Genomic DNA, 10,124 nt, shown 5'->3' on the forward strand with positions numbered 1-10,124 from the left:
CCTTTACCCCCACCTTGATGATGGAAGATGTGTACTGCTCCCTAACATAGAAAGCTACACCCCCTCCTTTTTTCCTCACTCTGTCTCGCCTATACAACCTGTAACCCTCAATACCTACCACCCAGTCATGTTTCCATTAAGCTGACTAGGTCATACTGGGTGCTTAAAAAGTAGGAGTGTGAGCTCCTCCTACTTATTCTCCATAAGGGTATATCAAGATATCATATTTAGCTGTTTGTGTAACCCAGGTGTACTCCAAGAGGTACCCCCTCTCCAATTGAAGGGATCAAAGCAGGTGCACAAGTGCTGTGGGAGGTGTAGGGACTCTCCTCCCTCTATAGAGCATAGCCAGACCACCAGTGGGGACTTAACCATATACCTTTTAATGAGTGAACAATACTGGTGTCCCGGGGGGATGAACCAAGCCCCAGTGTCACGATGGGCCGGGGTGGCAATTGAACACAAAAACAGGCCAGGTTTTGGTGAGAAGAACTGAGGCACAGAAGCGTAGCAGTTTCTTGAACAAGGTGAAATTTATTTAACTTACGCTTAGATGCATAGGAAACAATGTCTTCAGTTACAGTAACAACAAATACAACAAAGGGGTTTGTTGGCCCACGAGGTTCACAGTGAGCCCTTGATTTCTACCCCGCAAGGGATAGGTGCGGCTGCCCACTGCTAGTCCCAGGGCTGGTCAACAGCTCATGAATTGGGAAACAAATGAACAAAGCTGTAACACGTAGAACGATGTGACGTGACGCCAGTCCGAGATGATGAACAATCGGGTAGTCGAAGAATAATGCCAAGGTCAGGATGCCGAGATGACAAGGTAAAGTCGTAGTGGGATGATCCAAATCGTAGTCGGTGGTCGGTGAAAATCAGTCGGAGACCAGGAAATCAAAACCACAATCCAATCAAGTAGCACAAAGTGCCAATTGAGGGAGGAGATCAATAGGCCCTAAAGCCTGACTGAGAGACAGTCCCTGGACCACCAGCATCTGCCTCCAGCTAGCGCGATCTCCCCCCCGAAGGAGGGGCTCATTAGCCTTAAATATGAATTTAATAGCCAATCAAATCATTCCCCAAACAGAAAGTTCTAGCCAGATTACCTCATGCTACAGAAGGACTGAGCATGCGTCAGATCAGGGCTTGGTTATTACTGCGCATGAGCAACACAGAAAACTGGGTCATGGTTGATTGACAAGATCAAAGGCCATAGAAAGGGCAGTTCTAATCCTGTATGGAGTTCTCCACTTGCAGTCAAACTGAGTTCTGGCATTGGCAGCATTCATATTCAAAATTTTGTTTCAACAACTGGGAACATAACAGGTGTAAACCAGGGACACTACAATGCCCTGAGGGGGCAGGATTCAACAAAGGTTAGACGTTTACAATCATTGACAAAAGACAGTGTTAACAAAATATAAAACACAAACAGCAGAACAAACAATACGGGTTGGTGAAATATAAAAGGCACAAAATACAAAATGTCAAATGATAAGGAATATAGGGCCTTGGTACCTGGAGGGGGAAAAAGCACAATGGCCCCTTTCCACTACAAGAAGAATTTCTCCCTGTTGGTTCACTCATCCTAAGTCACCCCAGCTAGGAGCTGAACTCAGCTCTCTCATATGGTAGACAGAAACTCTACCACCCAGCTACCAGTGCTGGCATTGTGCTGAACTGCAAGGGGCCTTGACCTTCCTGGAGCCCCGGCCTCATGTTAAGCTGCCTGGCCTCTGATTGGAAGAGCTGGAAGCAGAGCTGGGAACCTCTCAGGTCGCTGCGCAGATCCTTGCCGGAGCTGGGGAGCCTCTCCTGCTGGCCACAGCCTCTCATAGGGGATCCTGGAGCTCAGTGGGGCGCCTCTCCTGCTGGCCGCACGTTGCGCTGCTGAGGGTCCCACTGCTGCCTGCAGGTCCCACTCCTTCAGACTCTTCTGGGGCAACTGCTCCCACCCAGCTGGCCCAGCTCTTTGATGCTCCTTCCTCACTGGTCTTCCCTGAGTCAGCTGCGCTGCCCCTTTTATTCCCCTCCAGGTGACCCAAGGGGCCAATCAGGGGACATGTAGGGTGAGTCTCTGGGGCCTGATTGGTGAGGAAAATGGAATCCCAAGTCCTCCAATCATCTTTTCCCCTTCCAAAAACCCCTGGGCTAAGTCACTGCCAGATAGCCCATCACACCTGTAAATGTAAACTTCATTGCTAACCAAGAAAGAAGACAGTTTCACCTCCCTGCCTGACATCTGATGCCTCCAGGGAAGAAGCCTGCCTAATCTGCACATCACAGAGTAACTCCCTCACAAAAGGACTCTGAGGAACCCAGGGGACTAAACTTCCCCCCTCTACCTCCCCTGTGCAAAATGAAGTTTCTTTTCCACCTAGGAGAACTTTTACATTCTGTGAATTCTCCTCAGCCCGAAGAAGGGTGTTTGCACCCAAAAGCTTGCAAATAAAGATTTTTTTTGCTACTATTTAGGTATTCCATTCCAGGCTTTGGAGGTGAGTGTTGCTTAATGGTCAGAGGCCCTTTTGACCATTTCTCCTTTTTCTGTTGTTTTCCCTTTAATCCATTTCTATCCCTGTACCATAGGTAAATGTGTCCCATTCACAGGCCAGTGAGGTGCACTAAGGCAGTGCATGCAAGCCTTCACTGTTTCTGTAACCTGTGCACAAGAAGGAGGTGATGTGGTCACCACCACACTCCCTGTACCAAAGATACCCCACTGTTACCTCCTTGCCTTAGCCACCCCACTTCTCTGCTCTTCAGGTTTCTCATTCTAATCCTATTTTCCTTGCTCAACCAGTTCCAATTCTTGCCTATCTTAAAAAATCTCAGTTAAACTCCAGCTCCCATTTCCCCCTTCCTTTAAGTAGCAGTTTCAGGTTAAGTTGCTCAACCTTTCTCTTGATTTTTCATCCATTCCATCTCTTACTCCCATCCTCTGTTCTCCAGCAACTCTCCCAATCCCTCTTAAATCCCAGTCACATCCCTGACTGACAATGCTAGTTATCCCATCCCTGCCAGAAGGAAAACCTACCTACACTTCTAGTGGGGGAGAAAGAAAGCAGGGAGAAGTGTGGCTTGTTTGAGTGTGCTGATGTCATGTGCAGTAAGTTTTCAGTCTAGATAAGGCCTGGATTCCACGTTCAGATCACTGTCACATTTTGATAATTATAAGTAGATCTGGAAGAATAATCTGTAAGAAATAATTTAATTAGTGAACTTACCTTCTCTTTGTTTTCATGGTTTGTCAACCATACTGTGATTTTCAGAATTTGTTTGTTTGACATTATTTTCTGGATAACTGTAACCACTTTGCAAGCAGTGGGCACATCTACAGATGCGCCCAACTGCACAGTTGTTACCATGTAGTAACTGCTGCTATTGCATAGTCCTGGTGCTGCACAGGTTGTTTCTGACCCTGCTGCGCAGTAGCAATGAGCTGCTGAACAGTAGCAGTGGCATCACAGTTTTTGCCCACTAACACTACATCGCCATAGCAACGAGCTAAGTCACCATAGCTCGCCACTACAGTGGTGTAGCATCTCATGTAGATGCGCCCAGTTTGTTGCAAATATTTTGTTTAAAATTTAAACTGTTTAGTGGGGACATAATGATATATTGTTGTTTCTGTCTCTTTGCTGCAGTATCTAAAATCAGGTTTTTAGAGTGAATGCTTCTGAAATATGCTTTCCATTAATGTCCTTCATAATTTTCTTAAGGTTCACTTTTTTGGCAAAATTTCTTCCCGCTACATTTATTTCTTACAGTATTCTTGGAATATTACCCAAAAGAAGTATAAGCACTGATGAAGCAAATTCATTTAAAGATGTCCCTGATATATGATACTTATGTAGACTTGTGTACTATTCAAAGAAACAGGCTGATTTACTTGATTTTCTTCCCTGACGTCTTTCAAAGAGCCTTAGGTCCTCTGTATAAACTACATAACATAACTACTTCACTTTACTGCAACAAATCCATTGGTACCCCACCAGTTTGAAATGATCAAGTGAGGCAATCGCAGTATCAGTCATTACACTTGCTGAAACCATGAATCTACTTAAGGAAACGTGGTTTTAGGAAAAAGAATAGCAGTAGTATGTTTTAATTGCTACTTATAAATAACACTAGGTAAACATACCTCCTTCCAGTAAAATCAATGTCATGAGGTTTGGCAAACACAATGTTGATTTTCTATGAAATCTAACACTGCTGTGTATATAAAGTGTTTGGTTACACCATTGTTTTCCTTGTGTCTTCTTTTTCTATTTCCTGGAAGCTTTCTGTGAGCCTGGTTTCCAAATAAGCTCAGACTTATGTTTGAGCCTTTTGCCCATATTAAATACATACCTGTCTGTATGCCATAGCATTTCCAATAATTGTTATACTTACTGTACTCTGATAAAAAGTTTTAAATAATGGAGTTTCATATTAATACATTCAAAGCCAGGGCCCTGATCCTGTCCCCACCAAACTCAGTACAGCTTTGATTTTCGCTTTAAACAACAGGACAAAGTCCCAGATTAGCATATCTTCTGAGGGAGGACAGCAGAAAGGTAGATGTGCATATGCTGAACCTGCTCCTATTAATTTGCTTCTTGGAATGGATCAAGGGCCCATTCATTTTCATAGATGCTAGCATCAGAAGAAACCTCAATAGATCATTGAGTCCGACCCCCTGCCCATGGCAAGAAAATGTGCTGAGGTCATGTGACTTCATGGTTTGATTTGATAGTTTCTGTCTTCCTTGTCAGCATGAGTTCAACTCCTTTCTATCCTGTTGAAATTCAGAGCTGTGAGAAAGTTATTCATCTTGGGGTACAAATATATCCAATCGGAATCACTGTCATGAATTTTGCAGCCAGAAAATTGGAACCTTAAAATGGAAGTTTCCTCTTCTGTACAATTCTGTTGACGTGAGTTCCAATCCATACCTTTTACTTTAGACTAGAGGTGGGCAATTATTTGGGTTGGAGGGCCACTTGTGCAGTTTGGGTGAGCTGTTGGAGGCCAGGAAGGTGGGGCATTGACCCAGTCTGGCACCTGGCTGGGGTGGAGGGGATTGCTGACCCAGTGTGGTTTCTGGGGGGAGGGGTGTGTGACCTGGCCCGGGCAGTGGGGGAGGGGATGCTGGCCCAGCTCCAGCACCAGCATGGGGGTGCGGGGTGGAGGCACACAATTGAACCTATCTGGAGCAGGACAGGTGGGTAAGGTTGGGGCAGGGTTTGTGGGTGGTAACAGTGTGGGGCTAGGGCCTAGGGATGGGGCAGAGCTGCAATCCACTCCCCACACTTCCCTCCCCATGAAACCAGTGCCCATGCAGGGAGCAAAATGCGGCACTATGCCAGGCCCAGTCTCATGCTGTCACCACCCTGTGATCCCAACCTCAGCCCTGGCTGCCTGTTCCACTCCCAGATGCCTCTCTCTGCCCACCCACAGCTTCATCCCATCTGCCTGGATGAGCATGCCCTGCCAATGGGGGTCCTGGGGAGGTCACTATGGAGACCCCATTCACCCACCCACTCTGTCTGGTACCCCCTGTGGTGGGTGTGGGGCAGATAGACCTGGGCTGGATAGGATCAATTACCACTCCCCTCCCTAACCCCCTGCTGTGCCAAGCCAGGTTGGCCCTACGTTGCTGGGGCTGGGTCAGAACTATGGCAGAAGGCCACCTCTTTTCTCCCCAAAAACTCTGCTCTGTGACAATTTGATTAGGATGGGCCCTGCACAGGGTACACACCGGACCCTATCTTTTTAGGTAATCTGAGCTGGATACATGCCTGAGGGTGTGGGGAAACCTGCTCCCTCTGCCTATATGACTGGCTTCACATACCTGGGTGAGGGGCTTGCTCCCTGGGGAGCTAGGAACTGCCAGTCTGCCCAGCAACTAGTAATGCATTTCAATTTGGTTGGCTGATAGCCAACAGGTGCTGACCTCCATTGGACCAGGTAAATGAGGTCACAAGGGCTATATAAGTTAAGGACTGCCCAGGAGAAGGGGGCAGCAGCCATGAGGAAGACTCAGAGAGAGAAGAGCTGGACCATCTGAAACTTGCTCTCTCTCAAAACTCATGATCAAGGAACTGCCTGCCTCCAGAGGGAATCTCCACCTACCTCTGGATGATACTTGTGCATAAGATACCTGAGATCTAACTAAATATATAGCTTGCAGTAACTCAGGTGCGTGATCAAAGGCTACCCAGCCATGGGAGTTGCTCTATGGGATTTCTCTGATATTGCTGTACCCTGTACCCTATTCCAACCCTACCTCTTGTAACCAATAAAGTTCTCCTTTGTACCTAGTGTGGGAGACTTATTGGGAGTGGGTCTAGATTATGCCTTGAGGTCCCCTTGGTTCGGTTGACTAAGGGAGACCAGTACTTGTGCTTCTGACTGAGGGAAGTACCCCAAGTTCTTGAAGTGAATCAAGTACCCTCAAGGGGCTACTAGGCCCGTGTTTCCCAGGGTACACAGAGCCAGAATCAAGCCCAGCCCTGGGTGGTGGCAATGGAACCCCCAAGCTAGTGGGTGTGCTTCAGGAAGGGGGTCAGCCAGACATGAGGCACCCCCAGGGAGGCACTCAGAGCCTGGAAGATGGTCAGCTGCAGTGAGGTGGGTGGCGCAGTGCAGGAGTGCCCCCTACTGGCCTGCCACAAGAACCACCCTCCCGCACCAAACTGGGTCAGCAACCCCCCCTTTTAGCTGAACTGGGCCAGGTCTGAACTCTACCCCGTGGACCTGCAACAGCTCAACAGAACTGCTTAAGTGGCCTTCCAGTCCAAATAACTGCCCAACCCTGATGTAAGAGGAAGACAAGGAAGAAAGAAGACCACAAGGGTAGCTCTGCCCTTTGACTGGTGACCGGTCCCCTGATCACCGTCTTGGGACTGGAAGTCCCATCCCTAACCCCTGACCTTTGCTACCAGAAGTCCCTCCCCTTCCCCCAGAAGAACTCCTTTTTGGAGTGGGGGTTGCCATATTTGAATTGGGGGGAAAAAAAATATCCTAAAAATAAAATATCTACTATAACGTATTTTAATTTTACTTTAAAAATATTTTGTCCTGATTTGTGTAGTGTATATGGAGGTGATTGCATAATAGCTCAAAATGAAGTCTTACTCTTGAATATTGTTGAGGGTTGTGGAGGGGTGTGGGGGGTATGTATGGATATGGGGTTTGTGGGGAGATGTGGGTGTATGTGTATGTGGGGTATGGGGAGGGTGTGAGTGTATGGATGTGTGGGGTTTGTGGGGGTTGTGGGTAGCTATGGGTTGTAGGGAGCTCTGTGTGTATGTGGGGTGTGGGTGTGTTTGTAGATTTGTGGGGGGTATTTGTGGGGATGTGGGTTGTATATATGTGTGGGTATGGGGCTTGTGAGGGGTGGTTGGGTGTGTGGAGGGGGAGTGGATGTGGGGTGTGCATGTGCCCCCCACTACAAATGTGCCCTCTCCACACCTATCCACCCCATTTCACACAGCCCAAGCTGCCAGCAGGAGGTGGCAGGCCCTTGTCGTGCTCATGGCCCATGGCAGGCAGAGCTGGAGGTGCAGGTCATGGGGCTTGGCCAGGACAGCAGGGAGAGGGGCAGAACAAGCCCAGCTCCATAGTGTGGAGCTCCATGTCGTTCCCCATGATCTGCACATGTCAGGGAGTGGTGCCAGGCTGCCAGCTCCATCATGTAGGCAGAGAACTCAGGAACTGCATGCGAGTTCTGGGGAGCCCTGCATGATTGAGCCAGGTAGGCCCCACATTGCCACTTGCCTGAGCTCCATGCTCCTGTTGCCCCATCTTGGGTCTCTGCCAGCCCTATGCCTCCTCCCAGCTGCCTCTTCACTCATGCCTGCTGACTGCCACTTCCTCCCTGCCCATCACCCCTGCTTCTCCCACCTGCCAATCACCATCACTACAAATGCTGCCCATGTCCACTCCCCACCCCTCTTCCCACTGCTGCCCTTTCCCCACCTGCTGCTGCTTCCCTCCCTGTGGGGTAGGAGTCAGGTCATCCCATGGGTGAGGGTGGGAGTCTAGCATGCATTGCTCCTGCAGGAGTGAGCAGGGCTCAGCCCTATGCGAGCACAGCAGGGCAGCCAGGGGCTGGGCCAGATACAGTAAATTGGTAGGCACCCATTTGTGGGGTGGATGCAGCCCATGGGCTGTATTTTGCCCATCCCAGCTTACAGTGTATTATAAGATAATATCCCTGACTTTACCACAAACAATTTAACATTTTCTTGGAATGCAGTAGCTGGAATCATAAAATTAAGGTTGGAAGGAACATCAGGAAATCATCTTGTCCAACCTTCTGCTCAAACCAGCACCAGCCCCAACTATATCAAGGCTTTGTCTGTCTGGGTCTTAAAAACCTCCAAGGATGGAGGTTCCACAATCTCTCTGGATATAACTGTTCCAATGCTTTACTACCCTCCTAATGAGCGAGTTTTTCCTAATGTCTAATTTAAACTTCCCTTGCTGCGACTTGAGACCATTGCTCCTTGTTCTGATAGCATTTACCTGTTGATGCTTGAAGTGATTTTTATTCTTTACACTGTGATTGTTGTTTTGACTGCTGTCTGTTATTGTCTTAGAAATGACTAAGGATCAAGTAGCATTTACTGGAAGAAGGTTCATGAAAGGTAGTATTCAGGCTTTGTTCTTTATTTCTTTTGGCAGTTGATCTGTTGCCCTATATTTCATTTTGAACAGTGTTTGGCATGCTCCTTTTGATTTTATCCTAGACTACAGTATCTCTTATTAGCTTCAATATAAAATAACAAATAGCAAATATTTCAGTAAACATTATGGGTTCTGTCATGGTGCTGTGCAGGAGGGGCATTGATAGGACAACTCCATCAGTGTAACCAACACATTATTGATATCTTCTGAGATTCTCATTGAGTACTACTCTTGTTGTACATTATATTCAAATTTTTCCCTACACCTTCAAGTCTTGGCATACCTCCCATTTATACCTCTTCCCTAATTTCTTCCTCTGCTGTTCCTATGGTCTTCATTTTTTCAGGCTCTTGACTGTGATTATCAACTGCAATTGCACTGGCCTAAAGCTTCAGCTAAGCAATGAAATAGGGACAGCTACCACCCATTGTATCTCTGTTCTACTGTTCCAGGACTTTTACTTGTTTGCAACTTTTGCCGATTCTTATACATTTATGACATCATCATTTTGTAGAGTACCTGTTATTTTCTGAGATGCACTTTTCACTGTTACTTAGATATGCTGAGGAAGCCCAGCACCTCAAAGATTTGAGGCAGATAGGAACAATAATTAAAATCAATGTGTCTAGCACATTACAGAGGGATCAGGAAACATTTCTCTCTTCTTCCCTCAATCTGCTGATGTTTTTAGTTATTTTTAATAGGGCTTCTGGCTGTAGGTTTTCATATTTCTGTTAATTTGTGGGGACACTTACTCACTAGGAATTTTTTCCTTTGAATAGTAGGGGAGTAATGAATTGAAAAATATTAATGAATGATATGCAGGGGTTTATACACTGTCCCAGAGGGAAAGACCTTTGTGTAATGCCACTTGATTAAGAGTTAAGTGTTCTTGGGTCAATATATAATAAATGCCTGAATAAAGGGAACAGCAGAAAATGAATGGATGTAATAAATCCAGAAATGTCTTTTCTGTGCCTTATTTCATAATTGCAATGAAAAATATCATTATGAATCAGTAATTACTATATCATCAGTTAGTCCCTTAATCCTCAGGCTAAAAGGTTGATCTGAAAATTAAAGGTCCACCAGCTTGTTGTATATTATAAAATAGCAAAGTGCTGTTAAGAATCACCACAATTTTAAGTGTATATGGGAAGTGGAAAATGTTCCACTTGAAATAATTAGCGAAGGATGTAAAGGTTAGATTATTAACTAAATATCTGAATTTCCTTGGAGGATTAATGGAAAGAGAGTTGAGAGAGTTTGTGGTTTTGACATACCTTATGTAAAAAAATTGCAAAGGTTCAGGCACTTACCACATACCCATCATTCGCATATCTGATCTGTTGAACGTTTCTGTGTCCTTTGCTTTGTCTCCTCTGAATCCTTAACAGCTTTATTGTGGAGTTTTCTAGTGTGGTTTTCTTCTTGCTTTTACCTGC

The 10,124-nt window shown here is 46.2% G+C and overlaps 1 long non-coding RNA gene across 1 annotated transcript; it reads right to left on the reverse strand.

The window, feature by feature from the left end:
* Positions 1-514: 514 nt before the first annotated feature.
* Positions 515-9,865, reverse strand: LOC149854867 (uncharacterized). The gene is made up of 2 exons (XR_016438781.1): positions 3,041-9,865; positions 515-2,183 (listed from the first exon to the last, which is right to left on the reverse strand). It is a non-coding gene; the product is annotated as an uncharacterized LOC149854867 (long non-coding RNA).
* Between the last annotated feature and the right edge of the window lie 259 nt (positions 9,866-10,124).

Source organism: Crocodylus siamensis, chromosome 12 (assembly GCF_052110815.1).
Source record: "Crocodylus siamensis isolate JL-2025a chromosome 12, ASM5211081v1, whole genome shotgun sequence".
Taxonomy (NCBI): Eukaryota; Metazoa; Chordata; order Crocodylia; family Crocodylidae; genus Crocodylus; species Crocodylus siamensis.